Below are 20,375 nucleotides of genomic sequence, written 5' to 3'. Positions count from 1 at the left end.
CAATAAACCCTATTTAAGCATTTTATCCTTGAAAAACGGATTTAGTATGTATTATAAGTTTAAGAACTTTTGTGTTGCCACTTTGTGAATGAAAATGTAACTTTGGAAATTGATTTGATTTTTATATACAATATTTGAATAAATTGTCTTAATTTGATTTTGGATTCACACTTAGCATGACAGTACCATATTATTCCCCCATTTATGGGGTTGAGATTGATTATTTTTCTCCCTCTCTGGTTTACCAGTTGAGGTTGTTGATCGGATGAGTACTCATTATATAGCTAGCCACCTCCCTCATTGATTTCGATTAGTAGGGTTTTAGATTGCTTTGTCGTGGTGTACAACACGGCATTGATCGGAAATTTTGTGTCATGGCTTAAGTTGTGTATGAATTGGCAACACTATGTTTACTAAATTGTTTGACCAAAATTATGCTATAATGAGTTTTGATAAATTGTGAATTGCGATTATGAAATATTCAAATTGTGAATTTGTCAAGGAATGTTTTATGTACTGCATTTCAATTTTTATTGTGCACCACTGAATATTTTTATACTCAGTGATAGCTTATTTTGCTATCGCAGATAAGGGCAAGGAGAAAACAGCAGAGTGAGCTGCTACTGAAATAGTGGACTTCACTGATCCTTTTTGTACGGGTATTTATTTATACCCTTGTAATTATTTGATTTAAACATGGTAGTGTTCTATGTATCAATGTAAAGTTGAGTAGTTGTATAATAAATCGTAATAATATTTTTTTATATTTAATATCTGTAAATTAAACTTGTGAATATAAATTAGCTTTATTGAATGAAATGATGAAATATTTTGAGATGTCAAACTTGGATTAAATTGTGAAATTATTTTGAAGTGGAATTGACTTGAGTTGTGTTGAATTGAGATTATTTGGAGGTTGGAAGTTGTGAAAAAATTTATTGGAAGTGTTTTTACAGGTTTTCGAAGAACTGTTTTCTCCAAATACAGACAGCACTCTGCCGAAATTTTTATAAAATTTGTGAAAGAATAAAATGGTAAAAATTTTTACTAATTTTGAGACTTCAATTAAATGTTTTTAATTCCTACCAAAATGCTAACCACTTCCAAAATATAAGAAAATGGTTTTAAAATTCCTTGTAATGTACTTAATGAATTATCGGTAGGTGAAGTTCGGTAGTTCATTAGGTATTCTACGGGATCATGTTATGCCTTACAGAGGGGTAAGGTGTGACAATAGGTCTTTTATAATCCATGATCATCCATCATGTATATCACTATTTAATAATTAAATAAAGCATACATACTTAAATTAAATTGAATATCTCATATTCAACTTAAAAAACCAGATTTGAATATGATTCAAACAAATTTAAAAATTCAGATTTGAATCACATTCAAACAAATTTAAAAATTCATATTTGAATCACATTCAAACAACTTTTAAAATTCAGATTTGAATCACATTCAAGCAACTTAAAAAATTTAAATTTGAATCACATTCAAACAATTTTTAAAATTTAGATTTGAATCATATTCAAACAAGTTAAAAAAATTCATATTTGAATCACATTCAAATAATTTTTAAAATTCAAATTTGAATTAAAATTTAATTGTGTAATTAAAACAATTAATTAAACATTTTAATTAGTCATAGGATGAACTTTAGAACATGTAACAATTGTAGATTCCAAGGCCAAACCATGCGCACCACTTTGAAGACCATTGATGGTGATAAACCTCATGCCGCCACCTTTGCTTTTGCAACCAGCAATGAATAATCATCTCATGATCAAATCACACAACTAAATCATATATTAAACAATCTAAATGGAAAATATAGTGGCTCTGATGCCAATTAAAGGAGCAGAAGCATAAAAAACATAAGTTTATCTCATTGAATTCAAAAATTTTTCACCTAGGGTCACATGCATCATGGAAGATTCATTTTTATCTAGTTGATTTCAATGATAAATAGCATATTAAAACTCTTTTAATATATTTTTGGATCTACATTTGCCATTTAAGATTTTAGAAAATAGATTAATTCATTAGAACCCTATATTAGATTAAGAACAAGTGCACTAACCTTCTTGATGCACTGCAGTGTATTTAGCACCTTTGGGATGCACCTTAGGACACCAGGTGTTATCCCTCTAGCTTGTCCACACCAAGATCACCAATGGCAGCCCTTGAACAGCTTCTAAAGCTTTTCCAATCAATTAGAAAATTAAGTTTTGCCTTTTGAGAGATTACAGATGTAAACAGGACACTAGAAACGATTTCTATTATTTTTAATTCAACAGATTGTTGTCTAATCTCTTTGAATTGATGAGAGATGAAGAAGAAGAGAAAAATAGCAGCCAAGGGTGGTGGCACAAAGGGATGAATGGCAGCTTAGGTTTTTGTTCTTTCATCCTTACACTTACAGAGCTAGGTCACCACTTAAAACCCTTGCCACATGTTACCCTCTGATTGGTTCTAGGTTTAATTGACCCAATCACATTGTGCCAAGTGTCAAACCTATATTTAATCTTGACTTTGATCATCTTACATGATTAAAAGACATTTTGCAAGCTTATGTGTAGTTCCATGTGTCACCATCTCGTGGTGCCACATGTCACCCTGTGAAATGACCAAAATACCCCTGTGTCTTAATTTTGAGTTCTCAACCCAAAATAATTATTTCTTTTCTTCTAATCAATTTATATCAAATATAAATTAATTAATTAATCTCTATTAATTAATTTCTCATAATTAAATTCATATTTAAACACTTTAAATATAAAATTAACTTATACTATACATCCAATAACCTATATTTGGTTTCAAGCCGTGTTAGAGACTTTGCAATCTAATAGCAAACCAAACCTATTTAATTAATCAATTAAACTCTTTAATTAATTAATTAAATCATATTTAATTTGGTGATTACTTGTGTATGTGTGTGACTTACTAGGCTCATCACTAATTAGCAATGAGACATGATATAAACTCTTAATATCATCAGAACTCTTTCTTACCATAAATGATTTCTCTAAATCATTTTATGCACCTCAAAGACCATGGTTAACACCTAGCATAGCATGCCATGGCCACCCAATCAGTAATAAGGCTTACCTTAAATGAACTTATAATCATATGTTTCCATGCACTAGAATTTGAGCTGGAGTCATGGTTTATGTCAAACCCCATTTGCTATGAATATTATGTTCTCTTTTAATTCCAGTTCTTGATTAAAAGGATTTTCACATCAAAAACTCTTTTCTAATTAAATCTATCTGTCCTGGCCAGGAACTTGAAACGTCAAGAACAATTAAATGAACATAGGATTTTATCCCTATTTACTTAGAGGAACAGATTCCATCTTGATCAATACCTACCTCCATATATAACTAGTAGGAGCCAACACATGCCCATATACCCATATACAGTACAAGTATGAAAGCAGTATCAAACTCAAATTGTGACACCCCTTACCCGTCTACAGTGTAGCCGAGCAAGTTATGTCACTCAGTGTGCCGGAGCACCAATTCATATTCTAATTACAATTTATCCCTTTTAATTCACTTATTTTCAATTTTTCATAAATCTGAATTTTTTCACAAATTTTATAGAAAATTCGGCAGAGTGTCGCTTTACCCGTTTATCCAGTCCAGTCAATTAGTACGGTTTACTCGGGCATTGATAATAAACCTTACCAAATTTTAATTGAATAATACTGCAAATAATATCAGGAATTAAGTCTACTTAAAAATATAAACATACATTCTGTATACTTATTTTTATTTTTATTTTATTTTATTTTATATTATCACCACTAAGCAGAATTGCTTAGCGCGTCGCTTTTGCCATGCGCAGGTACTGCAGACCTAGCTGGGGAGCCCAGCAGACATCAGACAGGGTGAGCCTTCAGAGCTGCATCCGAAGTGCAAAGTCACCTCACATCTGCACTGCATATGGTAGGACATTCAGAAGTTTCTTAGGGCCAGCTGGGTATTACAGAAGATTTGTGAAGGGGTTCTCTCTTATAGCTTCTCCAATGACTAAGTTGTTGCATGAGAATGTGAAATTTGGCTGGAACGATAAGTGCCAAGCCAGTTTTGAGAGGCTGAAGGCTATGTTGACAGAAGCACCAGTGTTAACACAGCCAGTGTTGGGAAAAGACTTTGTGGTCTACAGTGATGCCTCGCATAATGGGTTAGGGTGTGTGTTGATGCAAGAGGGGAAAGTGGTCTCCTATGCTTCCAGGCAGCTAAGGCTACATGAACATAACTATCCTACCCATGATCTAGAGCTTGCAGCAATTATCCTCGCACTGAAGATATGGAGGCATTATTTGTATGGTAAAAAGTGCTACATTTACACAGACCATAAAAGTCTGAAATACTTGCCAACCCAGAAGGAGCTCAATCTTAAACAGAGGCGATAGATTGAGTTCCTGATGGACTATGATTGTGTGATAGATTATCATCCTAGGGAGGCAAATGTAGTTATTGATGCTTTAAGCAGAAAGTCCACACAGCTTTAAGATCACTAAATGTCTGTCTGTCCTTAGCTTAAGATGGAGCTATTTTGGCTGAGTTGCAAGTGAGGCCAACCCTGCTACAGTAGATACAAGATGGGCAGAGGGCAGATGAAAAATTAATGACCATTATGGGTAAAATTCCAGAGGGGAAGGAAACTGAATATGAGGTGAAAGCAGATGGGTGTCTGTACTACAGAGGAAGAGTGTGTGTACCAGATGATAGGGAACTGAAGACTAGTATTCTGAAAGAAGCACACACTAGTGTTTATGTTATGCACCCAAGAAGTACAAAAATGTACCATGATCTAAAGCTTCATTATTAGTGGCCTGGTATGAAAAAGGACATACCTGACTATGTGACTAAATGCTTGACATGTCAGCAAGTCAAGGCAGAACATCAAGTTCCATCGGGTTTGCTACAGCCTATATGCATACTTGAATGGAAATTGGATTGGGTCACCATGGATTTTGTAAGTGGTCTACCTCTCACCCAGAAGAAGCATGATGCAGTATGGGTGATAGTAGATAGATTGACGAAGTCAGCACACTTTCTGCCAGTTAGGACTGATTACTCACTGGAGAAGTTAGCAGAATTGTATATCAGTGAGATAGTTAGACTACATGGAATTCCACTTTCCATCATATCTGATCAAGACCCAAGGTTTACATCGAGATTTTGGAAGAAGTTGTGTGAATCCTTGGGTACACAACTCCACTTCAGCACAGCTTTCCATCCTCAGACGGATGGGCAATCAGAAAGAGTAATCCAGGTAAACAATTGAAACCAATTGAACTAATATAAATGTTGAACTGAAATGATAATAATAACATGAAATATATGTCAGGTCCTGGAGGATATGCTAAGGAGTTATGTCATTGAGTTTCAGGGAAGTTGGGATAGATACCTCCCACTGGCAGAATTTGCATACAACAATAGCTACCAAGCTAGCATCCAAATGGCCCCATATGAAGCACTATATGGGAGGAAATGTAGAACTCCAGTGTGCTGGACTGAATTGGGTGAAGATAAACTGGTAGGGCCAGACCTGGTGAAACAGACTGAGGAGAAGGTAAAGCTAATCAAAGCCAATCTAAAGGTTGCCTCAGACAGACAAAAATCCTATGCTGACCTAAAGAGAAAAGAAATAGAATATGCGATTGGCGATAAAGCATTCCTCAAGGTGTCACCATGGAAGAAGGTACTGAGGTTTGGAAGAAAAGGTAAGTTAAGCCCTAGGTTCATTGGCCCACATGAAGTCATTGAATGTGTGGGTCCAGTGGCCTACAGGCTATCTTTACCACCAAAGCTGGACAAGATCCACTATGTGTTCCACGTATCTATGCTAAGAAGATACCGCTCAGATCCTTCACATGTCATCTCCATGGAAGAAATTGAAGTATAACCGGATTTGACATATGAAGAAGAACCCATACGGATGCTGGCTCGGGAAGTGAAAGAGTTGAGGAATAAACAGATTCCAATAGTGAAAGTGCTTTGGAGGCACCACAACATCGAGGAGGAAACTTGGGAAAGTGAAGAGACGATGAGGCAACAGTTCCCTCAACTGTTTGCATTAGGTAAATTTCGAGGACGAAATTTAAATTAGAGGGGAAGAGTTATAACACCCTCCCCGTAGCAACTCCGTACATTCTACTATTCCATTGACCAGTGTCAGTCCGGACAGCTAGAACGTCCAGAAAAATATTTAAACTGAAGTGAGAAACCATAGTTAACTCAAATATTAACAAGAAAAATTTAGGAAAAGTTTTAAAAATAAAATACAACCAAGTTAAATGAGCCGGTGCCCTAGCGATGGGTAACCTAGTAGGAAGTTGCAGTTCCATAACTAGGAGCCCTAGACCCGAGAGAAAATTCATAAAATAATTTTTGGGACTCCAGAGAAGGGTCATTGAGGTTCCTATGGCATTAGAATGCCAAGAAAATGCTTAGGAAAATTTTTCAATCGGTACAGACAATTTTGGTCTGTTAAGCCAAACAGAGGGCATTTTGGTCATTTCGCCTTCAGAGGTGATTTTTGGTCGACTTGTCCAATTAAGTAAATAATTATTATGACATAAAATGTGAATAAATATTGCTAAAAATTAAATTGAAAATAAGTAGAGAAAAAGAAAGAAAGAAAATGAGATTAAATGACAATTTTGACATCACATGATGTCATCAACCCTTCTCCCACCAATCACAATTAAGCTAACCTATTAAAAAGGGATAATTGAGACCAAAATAACCAAAAACAATCAGATTTCTTCTCCTCCTTCAGCTGGACGAGCCACACTCTCAACTCCACCATTGTTGTCCCTTAAACCAAGCTTCCTTTCCCACCTTAAACCCCCTCAAAACCCTAACTTGCCTTCATTAAAAATTATCCCTACCACTAGAGCAAGCTTTTGGCAGTAATTTGAAAGGAAGAAAGTGAAGTTTTTAAGTCTTGCAAAGTGACTAAGTGAAGGTTAGTGCCACTTTTGTTTAATTTTTCTCTTATATTCTTTGTTATAACATTAATCTAATCTATAAAATATGAAAATGGAATAAATTGAAATTATGGAGTTAGGGTTTGAGAGAAACCTAGGGTTTTCTCATGTCTTTTTGAATGAAAGTTTGAATGGTCAATTAGTGACCATTTGGCTATGTATGATGAAGAAATGAAGTGGGTTGTTGCGTGGTAATTGAATTTAGGTGAGCTGCCTTGGCTGCCCTGGAAGTCTAGATGTGAGTCCAGCAGGTTTGGGTAGCTATAAATGGAGTTGTAGATGTTCAATTGGTACAAGGCCAATTGGACACAAAAATAGACACATAATGGCACAACTTTGGTATAGAAACCCTGCCCAGAAAACCAAACCAAGTTGGCTTAAAAATTTCCCTAATCCGGGTGACCTGCATTCTGCCTGGGAAAAATGACCAAATGAATAGTATTTATTCATTTAGTCATAACTCAGTGTAGGAAAGTCCAATTGACCTGAAATTTCACCAGCAGAAAGCTGAGACATAGACCTACAACTTTCATGAAGAACACAAATCCAAATTCTGACCATAACCTAGTCAAATTTCTAACCAAACTTAGGTTACCAAATCTGGTAGAACTAGTTTTGCCCAGAATTTTGGATTCTGTCTAATCCGGCCAGTTATGATTTTTAGGCCATAACTTGAGCTACAAAACTCCAAATGGAGTGATTCAAAAAAGGAAATGTAACTGGACAAAATAAGAAACAACTTTTATGAAGACAATTTTATCAAATTCCTACTGTACAAATGACCAATAGAATAGTAAACATAAGGCTTGAAATCTGAAAATTGTGAATAATTAACAATAAGTTTACAAATGGTTTTGGTAACCAATACCAACAACTTTAGAATGCAAAATGTGGTATGTTGAGAGTATTAGAACTAATGTACCTATTGTCTATACAAAAGTCAACATTTTAGTTGACTAATAAAATGAATAGTAACACCTAAACTTAAATTTCAAGAATTGTAAAGTTTAAAAGTGTAACATGCCCTAGTATACCTAGCAAGATTGGTTTGGATAAGTTGGTAGGCCAATAGGGTTCAGTTAGCAGTACTGCACATGGCATTATGCCATTCTGTGATTTCATGGGTTTAGCCATTCTGTGATTTCATGGCTTTTAGCCATTCTGACATTGTATTGAGACTTGGCCTTGTGCCTAATGTTATCTGACTTATTAGTCATTACATTTGCACACCAGGAGACACATATGTGATCGATGGTGTGACGGCCCGAGGTACTTGATACCCAGTGTCAGTTTACTCATTTATCCAGTCCAATCATCCAGTATAGGTTACTTGGGCAACAAAAAATGAAAGTTGATAAATTTAATGAAATAATGAATATAACAAGTACCAAATAAATAAGACAACCAATAATTATCAAAAATTTGTCTGCATGAGACATCAATACACTCACTGCATATTTATTTCCTTTTAATTCCTTTTATTTTATTATTAGCACCACTAAGCATTATTACTTAGCGCGTCGCTTTTTGCCACGTGTAGGTTCTGGAGAGACAGACAGAGAGCCCAGTAGACCACAGACTGGGTGAGGTCACAGATCTGTTTAGAGTCAGAGTCACCTCTCATCTACAGTGCATCAGTGGTAGGACCTTTAGGTCCCTTTTGAAATTATGTTTTTGCATTTTGTAATAGGTAGTAGTTTGTGATTTGTAAATTATGAACTCATGTAAATAGAAAATTTATGTAATCATATGTTGATGTACATATTTTGAAGAATTTTGTTAATTAATATAATTTGAGAATATCTTAATGAAATTTTAGTTGATTTTGAATTTGAATGAAATTGTGGATTAATGTTGAGAACTTGAAATGATTGCAAATGTTGAGACCATATTGATGGTTATTGGAGTTTGAGAATGATTGGAAATGATTATTAGAAGTGTTTTTCACAGGTTCCGAAAAACTGTTTTCTCCATTTTTAGCTAGAACTTTTCCGAATTTTCTATAAAATTTGCGAAACCTCAAATAAATTATAATTTCAATAAATGACTTAAATGAATTATATTTCACAAATTGTACTTCACAACTATGAAAAAAATAAATTAGGAAGAATAAAAATGATTGAATTAAATAGGGTGTTCCGGTACACTACGTGGCATATCTTGCTCAGCTACACTGTAGACGGGTAAGGGGTATCACACAAACCACCTATATACAAAATAACTATGCTTTCACAGGTCTGAAGATTATATGCATTGATATGATTTATGACAATACATTGACAAGAGTAAACTCCATATGCTTGTCATAAATGTCACTGGTTCAACCTACTTATCATGTATAAGTGCTATCATGTTTGTTATATGGCATGAGACTCACCATTCCATCTTATTTACATCTCATATAAATAACTTGGGAACAAACATGATTACAATCTTTCTGGATAAGTCAAGTCCTTATTGTAAACTAATTTATGATACTTTGTGCTAGAAATACTGTCACTCATATTCTTAATAACTTAAGAATAGAATTTCTAACAAAATATCAATGGACCTTTTCTATCACACATAAATATATTATGTAAATGAAAAAGTGAAAATGTCTTTTAATTAATAAAACATGTACAAGATACATACTAAATGATATGCTCTAGGGCATACTACTAACATTTCTGGGTTTGGTGGTCTTCATAAAAGATGTAACCCTATGTCTAAGCTTTCCAACGGTATAAATTTTAGGTCATTTGGACCTGTTTTGAGTGAGTTACGGCCAAAAGATTGACTACTATTCATATAGTCAATTTCTGGGTTATCAATGTTGCAATTCCGGATTAGGTCAATTTTACGCGTAGTTTTCGGATAGAATTTCATCAACATTTCTACATGAAAGTTGGCCTATTTTATGTCTATTTTTGCCTCCTGTCGACACCATATTTTGGCCGATCCCTGAAATCAATAAACTTTAAAGCCAATCCCCAACATATAGTCTCCCTTTACCAACTAACCACATTTCTGATCTCTCCTCAAAAGGAATCTAATTAATACTAAGTCCCCGTATCATTTAAAGCCTCACCGATCTCTCAAACCAATGGTCAAGTCCCCTGATCAGTCAATTATATTTCTGATCTTGCTTGTCAAACGAGATTGAACCAATATTAGACCTTCGTGCCACCAGTCTTATTGCCGATCTCTCATTTAAAAGTTTGGGAATAATAAAGTTAAGGTTTCGATCCGGTTTAATGATGATCCCGATCTTAAGTGTTCAAGTCAAATTTCCAATTTCAATCAAGTCCCGTTAAGCATTGGTTCCCTGCCGATCTCATGCTTATTGTGTTTTCCGACCTCTTACACTTAGATCAATAATCACTTTTAGTTGTTGTTTTAATATGCTCAGACAATCAAGTAATTAGGCAATTTAGAGATTTTCCGATCACATCCATTCATTAAACAAAAGGGGAATTTTCATTTCATTTAAAATTTGTACAAGTCATTCGGCTGGAGGATCACCCCCAGCCTGATCTACATTTTGTTCGCTCCTTCTCTCACCTTCGGCCTCCTCCTCGCTTTCCTCTTCGTCTTGGGGAGCCAGGTCAACCATCCGGGAGAAGTCCTCCTCGGGATAACGCTTCTTGAGCTCGGCCAAGAGATCCTTGTGAGCATTTACATAAGCGCCGGCCTCCCTTGTCATAGCCTCTTCCTCTTTCGCTTTGAGCTCCTCAGTGAGGTGAGCAACTTCACCGGCCCGGAGCGCCTGAACTTCCTCAAGAACATGATCTCGCTCGGCCAGAACATGAGCTTGCTCGGCCAGCTTATCCTCATAGAACTTCATCTGCCCCTCAATTTCAGATATGTAGTTCTGAGCGGATGAGAGTTGGGATCGGAGGGAAGCCACTTCATGACCCATCTTCTCAACCTCCTTACCTAGGCGGTGAGCCTTCTCCCGGACAATATGCTAGTTCACCAAGCACTCCACGTTCAGGCTCATAGATCGGGTCAAGATGTCATCAAGATTGTCCGGGGACAGCCTGTCCCGATCCTCCTGAAGGTAGATAGAAGCCCCCAGAACTTTAGCCAAACCCGAATTGTCCCAAAAAGTTTGGTTCTTCTCCAGGGAATGGATCAGCACTTAAGCACCACGGGAGAAGGTTCTTGAGGTAGGTTGGGAAGGACCCCCTTCTGCACTTGAAGCGACTGGAGGAGGTGGAGGCGGCTCTTCTTGGCGAGGAGGAGATCGGATCACTTCTACGTCGGGGATCGGTTGCCCCGAAAGTTGAGAGGAGCCCGGCATGAGAGATCAGAAAAGGATCATGATTAGAAAGACCGAAAAGGAGGGGAGGTCGGAAAACAAAGGGAATAAGACAACTTCCACTAGCTGTCATCATAATCAGAGCCGAGGTATTTAAAGCGTTGCAGATGAAATCTCCACCGCACGCCCCAGAATCGCCCGCATTATTGACATGCGCCAGAGTATGTCATGACAGTGTTGTACATCCTAATCTCCACCATTGATCTTACTTGTAAGGACGAGCTCGGAGCCCTTGGATCAAAGAAGAAGACGACAAGACCAGCGCCTTTCACTCCTAGCCCTTAGATCGCTTTTGACAAGAAAATTTTGGGCCGTCAGATTAGAAGAGAGAAAGGACAAATATTTCGGAAGGGATCTCAGCCGTCCATTCTGATTCTCTTTAATTCCCGAGCCTTAGATAATGTCCTTTAAAATCTTAACCCTCCATCTCCCTCAAAACAAATCCTGACCCTTTATGGGGAGCACCCGGTTCCTATAAATACCTGCATGAAAACTATTCAAAGGAGGACGGAAAAATAGTGAATATAGCGAAAGGACTCTGAAACTTAATTCAGTTCGTTACTCTGCTATTTTTGAGCTTTCATAAGAAAAAATTTTGAAACCAGTTTTCTGAAGTATTTTCTTGCGAAGGGATTTTTGAATACTGAAACTCTCCATTTTCAGTTCGATTCATTATCCGGTGATACTCTCACTTTCTGTCTTTGTTATCTTTATTTCCACTCCCGTTGTTTAAAGCTCAACTTCGTTCAAACTTGGTTATTCTTTTGACTTGACTGCATTTTAGCAAAGTAGCCTTCATTTCAAGGCGAACCTTAGTCCTCCGGCTATCAACCCGCAGTCCTATTATGTTTTGTGATTCCGTACTTAGTTCAATAGATTCGGCTCCCTCCAGGTGAGTGCTTATATCGCTGCTTTATCAAGTGTTCGCTTTATTTCACGTATTTCCATTATTTTTATGTTTGTAATTTTCACCAAGTTTATATTGCGTTAAAAAACACGAAGAAGGTTATTCTCGAGTTTATTTCTTTCTTTTTGTTAATCTTCGTTACTTCTGAATGCAAGAGTTCTAGTCCCGAGTAGCGTATAAGTAGTTGGATAAAATGTAGGTAACTGTATCTTGAGCGTTTCTTTAAAAATGGAAGGTCTAAATAATAAGTCAGGAAAATAGTAAAGCTGAATCACTAGGCTAACACAGAAGACGATTGGGTAAGACGCCATAAGGCGGAATAAAACCAAATCTCAGATAAATAAATGGAATAGATTGGGTATCAAAAGGTACTAGCTAGGCGACCACATAGGAGGTCGGTAAAATTCAGACTGGTATCCCCTTTCTAGTCACGAGGTATCAAGGAGTTAAAAGAAGCCTTATTCCGATCCCCAGCATCTTTGAATGCCAGAACCCTTAGTCCTAGGCTCTTATGATGTGTAGCTGTAATCAAATTTCGAGAGGTCGGAAAAGTCCTTATCCGACCCCCATTAAAATAAAAGAGATTGGAGGAGAGTTCTTATCCAATTCTCACCTAAAAATTTTAATGAATACTTAAAAGAGATCGAAGGAGAGTTCTTATCCGATTCTCACCCAATAATTTTAATGAATACTTAAAAGAGATCGGAGGAGAGTTCTTATCCGATTCTCACCTAGAAATTTTAATGAATACTTAAAAGAGATCGAAGGAGAGTTCTTATCCGATTCTCACCTAGAAATTTTAATGAATACTTAAAAGAGATCGGAGGAGAGTTCTTATCCGATTCTCACCTAGAAATTTTAATGAGTTCTTATCCGATTCTCACCTAGAAATTTTAATGAATATTCAAAAGAGATCGGAGGAAAGTTCTTATCCGATTCTCACTCCAAAAATTCTAATCTTAACCTAAAAGAAATTGGAGGAGAGTTCTTATCCGATTTCTAATTGAAACTTTAACCAAAAGAGATCGGATGAGAGTTCTTATCCGATTCTCAAATTGCATTCGAACGAATATGCAAAATGACCCCTTAAACAAAACTGATACGCAACTCACTAAGAGTCGACTCATTTATTTATGTATCTGGGTAACCCGAATTGGTGAAAAATCAAATATTCCCTTTTACCAAGAGGAATAACATCTCCGTTCGAACCTCCTAACTATCAATTCTAGTTTATAAAGAGCCTGAGGTCAAATCTGCTTACCCTCATTGAGGGAGGAGGTGGGGTGCCTAACACCTTCCCCACCCGTTCACGGACCCCGAACCTAGAATCTCTGTTTTTGAAGTGGTTTCATTTTAATTTATTTCCGCAAATGGTTTTCTTTAATTTCCCTCAAAATTAAAGTGGCGACTCCTCACTCTTTCCCACTTCGGTGAGTGTTCGTCCAGGCAACCGCAAAACCTCTTGTGACACCTCCAGTTGGCTTCATACCAATTGGGGTCACACAAATTCAATTATGGCTTAAAAAGTATACTGCCTTTAACACAATTCTCAAACACAATTTACATACACATTCAACTTGCTAAATTTAAACTTCTCTTACCTAATTCTGATTTGGCACCATACCAAATTCACTCATTACATCACATTATAGTCAATTTGGGTGGAGTAAAATCACCTTTAATACACCAAATATAATCCCAATTTACATGGTCCAATTCTAACAATGTATACACATAAACACTCCTAAATTTACATATAACTTCCACTACTAATTTACATACACATTCATCAATCTTTAATACCATAATTCATCAATCCATTCCATGAAATTAAACACTCCTACCTGCATCATAGGGCTATCGAATTGTCCAATTGCACATGTCTCCCTCAATTGCTTTCAAGCACCCAAAATTAATTGCTCAATCATCACATACACATGAAGTTAGCTTACTAGCACATTAAATCACCTTAATCAACATTAATTTCCAACAATACATGTAAGAATAGTTCATTAACCATGCAATTTCATCGTTGCCCACTTTAATCAATTACACAGAAAATTCCCAATTTAAGATCAAATTCCAATTCAATTACTCAAACTCAACATACACTTAAAATTAACTTGCTAGAACTATTAATTACTTCAATCAACATCAATTCTCATCAAATTCATGTGAAAACAAATCAATTCCCTTTAATCACCATGGTTGCTGAATTCAAGACTTATCAAAACTCATTTATTTCTTCATTTTTTCTTCACCATTCAACTTGTCTCAACCTCAACACAAAGTTTAATTAAGGAATATAAGAAAACTAGCACTAACCTTTTGTGGAGCTTCATCAAACTTCATCAAAACTCCTCTTTCTTGCTCCCAATATGCTGCCCATGATTTGTAGACTAAGTTTAATGAAAGAAGTATGAAGAAACATGGCTTAAATCATAGTGGATGAAGCTTGGTTGTGTGGGACGGCAATGGAGTTTTTGGGAACAATTCAATTCGGCCAAAGAATGGAAATTGAAGAAGAAGAAGAGGATGAGGTGGACTGTTGTCTTCTAATGTTTATATAGGTGTCCACAAGTGAATTTAACTATTCCATAGTGCTCCACTACATTTCAATTAACACGTAAATAATTAACTTTGATTAATTATAATTACATCCCTTAATTTCTCTTTAATTATTATATATATATGACTCCCAATTTTTATGGCATTTTTAAAATTCAATAATAATAATTTTCCATGGACATTTAGGTCAAATGTCAACTCTAGGTGTCAATTGGCTAAAATGCCCCTCTTCGGGTTGTATTCCCCATTTTTCGATAACACTGATTTTTATCGATTTCTCGATTTTTTGTTTTTATTTGTACTAATTCATAAATTTTCTTTGACATTTTCTAAGTCAATTATACCTCAATGGATGTTTATTTATGTCCCAAAAATATTTTCTAGGGTTCCCTGCGGTCCAAGGCTAGTCAACAGTCTTCGCCGTAACTTCCTGGAGCAGTCACCCATTGCTAGGGTTTCTGGCTCGTTTAACCTAATCACATTTCCTCTTTTTTATTTTTCCTTGAATTTTCTTACCTTGTATTCATCATTTTATGTCTTCTCAATATCATTTAAGTGTAGTTCCAGACATCCTGACTTGTCCGGACAGACATTAGGCTACCGAAATAATCAAATGTACAGACTACGTAAAATGAGGGCGTTATAATTCTTCCCCTCTAAATAAAAATTTCGTCCTCCAAATTTACCTGATGTATCTGTTACTTCCTTGCTTCCTCATTTCTTTGTGTTGTTTCATCAATATCTAGGTTCGGCACCTCTCTAGCCTTCATGGCATACACCCGTGGTGTCACCCTGACTTCGGGCCTTTCAATCGTCTCATAAATAATCTTCTGTGAAATCTCAGTCATCTCTACTCTTACTGCACCTCACTAGATACTGTGTCCTACCATTGATATGTATCATCTTGGAGTAGAGACACAACACCTTCTAGGTTCTGTTCTGACCAATTCTCATACTTACTTTTCTATTTACTTCTCTTTCCATTCCACAACTTAACTTTAATTATTTCATTCCTCAGCCTTGACTCAATTCCTTGACTCGACTGTCGAGTCAAATTTTAGTACCGCTTATCACCCTTAAGAAATCCACTATACTTCGGTATTACTCTGATTTGGCCCTCTAACCATTCTAGTAAATCCTTTTACTAATATTCGTAACATTTCTTTGTTACATTTAAACAAGCTATTCAAATTTTCACTTCCACAACTCTTTTATCTATCAATATTCTATAACTTACTTCCTTTTGTACTGAATTATAACCTTTCTATATTCTAACTTTTGAGTTTTAAATCCCTAAGTAGGATTTCTAAACTCATTTCGAACAATAAAATTCTATCCTGGCATAACTATATCAAAACAGATGTCATTGGCAATTATTCTCATCTTGGTGCACTATCGAGTAGTACGTAACTCTGCATAATAATCTCAAGTCAATACTGTAATCTGCAACTTACAGTATAAACATTAAGAATATTACATAGTTACTACGATACATTCCAATATATCAAACTTTCCTATAGTTTATCCTTTTCGAATTTACTGATATTCGAATCTTATTCTGATTACAATATCCATTAACAATTACTAACAGTAACATTTTTGCCCTCATCAAGAGTAATTCTATTACTGTAACTTACTTTAAGGTCCTCTTGCCTTACATTAAGGAGGCTCGCTAATTAGCTTTATAATTTATGGTGTGTGAGAAAATACTTTTCGCTGACAAACTCTTCAAAAAATAATTTCACTTATTATCACAATCCTTATCTTAAAGGACTAATCACTAATGCATCAAAATTTATTCCCATGTAAAGGAATAGCAACAGAACATATAGTTTTAACACTAACAAACAACTAAGTAGCGCTGGGATCAAATAATAACTAATTATTTTTTTTCAAAACTTAAGAACTTACCAGCAGCTACATCCGAAGCTTCTGCTCTTTCTCCTTGGTGCATAGTGGATGCTCTAACTAGTGCACTACTATATTCGGGTTGATTCACTGTGTTATGGTTATGAGGAGTACCAACTCTATTTCTATCTCAACCTCTACTGACTGTCTGTGAACTTCGAAGAGCAGATCGAGGTGCTCTAGTATAATCTCTAGCGAAATGTCCATGTTCACCACAATTGTAACAGGCTCAAGTGGCCTTATAACAATTAACTCCATGTAGCTTGCCATGAACATGGCAGATACGAGCAGAATAGGCACTTTTGGTTGTTCGACTAGTAGGTCTTGGTTGTCTCTGCCGTGAAGATCTGCCTCTACCATATTCATGAGTTCGGGGTTCCTCAAATTCTTTTATCTTTCCCAAATGACTATTCGAGCTCTGACTCAAGGTCTCTCCCTCTTCTCTATTTCATACTGCCCTTGTGGGGGTTGGGTTTGTGCTTAAGTTTGAGCTGACAGTGTATCAGCCATTTGTTGAAAGAAAGTGGCCATTTGTGCGGTAAATTGTACCAGTGAAACTAGTATAGTCGGGCCTTTGACACTCTACGGAGCTGGGTCTCACTGTCACACCTTACCCCTCTGTAAGGCATAACATGATCCCGTAGAATACCTAATGAACTACCAAACTTCATCTACTGATAACTCATTAAGTACCCTACAAGGGATTTTAAAACCATTTTCTTACTTTTTGGAAGTGGTGAGCATTTTCATAGGAATTAAAAACATTTAATTGAAGTTTGAAAACTAGTTAAGATTTTTGTCCTATTTTATTTTTCCATAAATTTTATAAAAATTTCGACAGAGTGCTGTCTTTATTTTGAGAAAACAGTTCTTCGAAAACTTGTAAAAACACTTCTAATAATTATTTTCATAACTCCCAACCCAAATCAACTCAAGTCAACACAGTTCAATTTAATTCCAAAACTCAAACAAAAATTTGTCATCTCAAAATACATCATAAATTCATTCACAACGCAAAATATACTTCATTTACAAATACAGATATTAATTTACAAAAAGAAAATCCAAAATAACATTATTACAATTTACTGTACAATTGCTTAACTTTACATTAATACATATGATATTAAACTATTTACATCAAAATAAACTACAAGGTTATAACTAAATACCCGTATAAAAACCTCCGTGTAGTCCCAAAAATCAGTAGCTCACTATACTACTTTTTCCTTGTCTCTATCTGCGACAGCAAAGAATGCTATCGCTGAGTATAAATATACTCAGTGGTGCACAATAAAATACAAAATGCGTAATACAAAACATTTATGAACAATTCATAATTCACAAATCTCACAATCACATTTCACAATTTTTTTAAATCACAGTTATAGCAAATCATAATTTTCAACGCTTAATATAACACAAATTTGATCAAACAATTTAACAATCATAGTGTTGCCAATCAATAACACAACTTAGGCCATGACACAAAATTTTCAAATATGCCGTGTTGTACACCACGACAAGGCAAACTCACCCCACTAATCTAAATCAATGAGGGAGGTGGCTAGCTAGCTAATGAGTACTCATCCAAACTCACTTCCTGATTGAGAAGCCAAAGAGGGATAGTCAAACTCACCCCATAATTGGAGGAGGAACAAAATAAGGGACTGCCATCCTAAGTGTGAATCAAAACAATTTAAAACTATGATGTTCAATTATAATTGATACAACAATTAAACAAACTTCATTTCAAATCTCCATTTCCAAAGTAGGCAACACACAAATTCTCAAATAAAATTTTCAAGGCCAAAACCAAATTCAAAACCATATTGTTCAAATATTTCATACAAATCAATAAATAGTTTTCATTTCAAATTTCCATTCTAAAACAGGCAACGCAACATTCTTGAAATTCATAATAAATAAAACACATTCACAATGTATGACAAATCAATTTTCATTGTGGAAAATATAATTTATAAATTTTTGTGCACAAACCTGGACTTAGTCGCCTCTAGGCCTTCTAGGTCTTTTTCAGCTGAAACACAAAATTTATAGTGTTTTAATATCTTATCTCACAATATTCCAATAATTAATTTATATATGTTCAATTCTAGCTCTAATATGCTTAAACTTACATTCTTGAAAATTTTCATGTTGAGGTTACTATTTATGGTACTATTCAAGTCAAAATATTGACTTTCTTATGCTTAATAGGTATGGGAAATCCAATTATACCCACATACCACATTTTGGTCACCAATTTTGTTGGTTTTGGTTGTTGTCTCAAAACTTAAGTCTTTCAGGCAAAATTGTAAATTTTTTGTTTTGGTATCCTATGTTGCACTGTTCCATTGGTCATGTTGCTGTTAGAATTTGGCTAAGTTTTCTTCATAGAAATTGTTCCTTATTGTCTTAACTTTTTACTCCTTTTTGAATCACTCTAATTGGAGTTTTGTAGCTTAAGTTATAGCCATTTGAATCATGGCTGCCGGATTGGTCTAACCCAGATTTTCTGGGCAAATTTTGGGTTCTGGCAGTTTTAGGTCACCAACTTTGGATGGCCAAATGACATAGTTAAGTGCATAATTTGGATTTTTGTTCCGCATGAAAGTTCTAGGTCTATATGTCAGCTTTCTATTGGTAAAATTTAGGGTCATTTAGACCTGCCTAACCCAAGTTATGGCCAAACTGTTCATTTGGTCATTTTGTACAGGGCAAAATACCTAAGTCTAGATTTAGTCAATTTGTTCACTATGGTATGGTCACTTTCTGTCGAGTTTTATCCCCAATTGGCCTCACACCAATTGGGTTGGTAAATTTTCAGTTTTGGTCCATGAAATGGACCTTGGTCCTGCTGCCTGCATAATGGCCCTAAGCAATCTGAATTTCCACTTGATTCTCACACTTCCAACATACCTCAATTGGTCACATATGACTATTTTTCAGCCCAAACTAGGTCAAACACACCATTTGACCAATTCTTAAAATTTTCTTATCTAAACCCTAGGTCCAAACCCTAATTCACATTTTTGTTACATTTAACTAATTTAAAGCATACCAATACCATTTCTCAACTCATTCAAACTCACATACACTTTTAATTTAATCAAATTCATGCATTCCCATCTCAAACCCTAGCTAACTGAATTTCCACTTAGTCCTCCAAAGATGTTTCCTTTTCATTTTAAGCATATTTCTAGGTTTATTCAACTATAACCAAAATTAATTCAACTAGAAAATCAAGTTTAGTTTACTAACCTTAGTGCAAAAAATTTTTCCTCTTTAAACCTCTTCCTTTCTTCTTTCTTTCTTCTTGGGCCTTCTTTTCTAGTTGCCCAAACAAAGTTTATTTATTGCAAGAAAATTTTCTATTGTGAAATTTCCTTATCTTCAAGCTCAAAGATGAGCTTCAATGGAGTTTGGTGAGGGAGAGGTGAGAGAGAAGTGGGGCGTCCACTTTGAAGAAGAAGATGACACTTTTTGTTTTTTTTTTTTTTTCTTTCCTTTATGTATTTTTAATCTTATGGAAGATCACAATTAATCCAAATTTAATTTTTTTTATTATAATATTTATTGCATCATGTATGATGTCATGCATGATGTCATCACTTTTCACTTTTCCTTTTTCTCTTTTTTTTTCTATTTATTTTTCCATTAGTTCTTTAATT

Source organism: Hevea brasiliensis, chromosome 5, assembly GCF_030052815.1.
Source record: "Hevea brasiliensis isolate MT/VB/25A 57/8 chromosome 5, ASM3005281v1, whole genome shotgun sequence".
In the NCBI taxonomy this organism is placed as follows: domain Eukaryota; kingdom Viridiplantae; phylum Streptophyta; class Magnoliopsida; order Malpighiales; family Euphorbiaceae; genus Hevea; species Hevea brasiliensis.
This window is presented reverse-complemented; position numbering follows the sequence as displayed.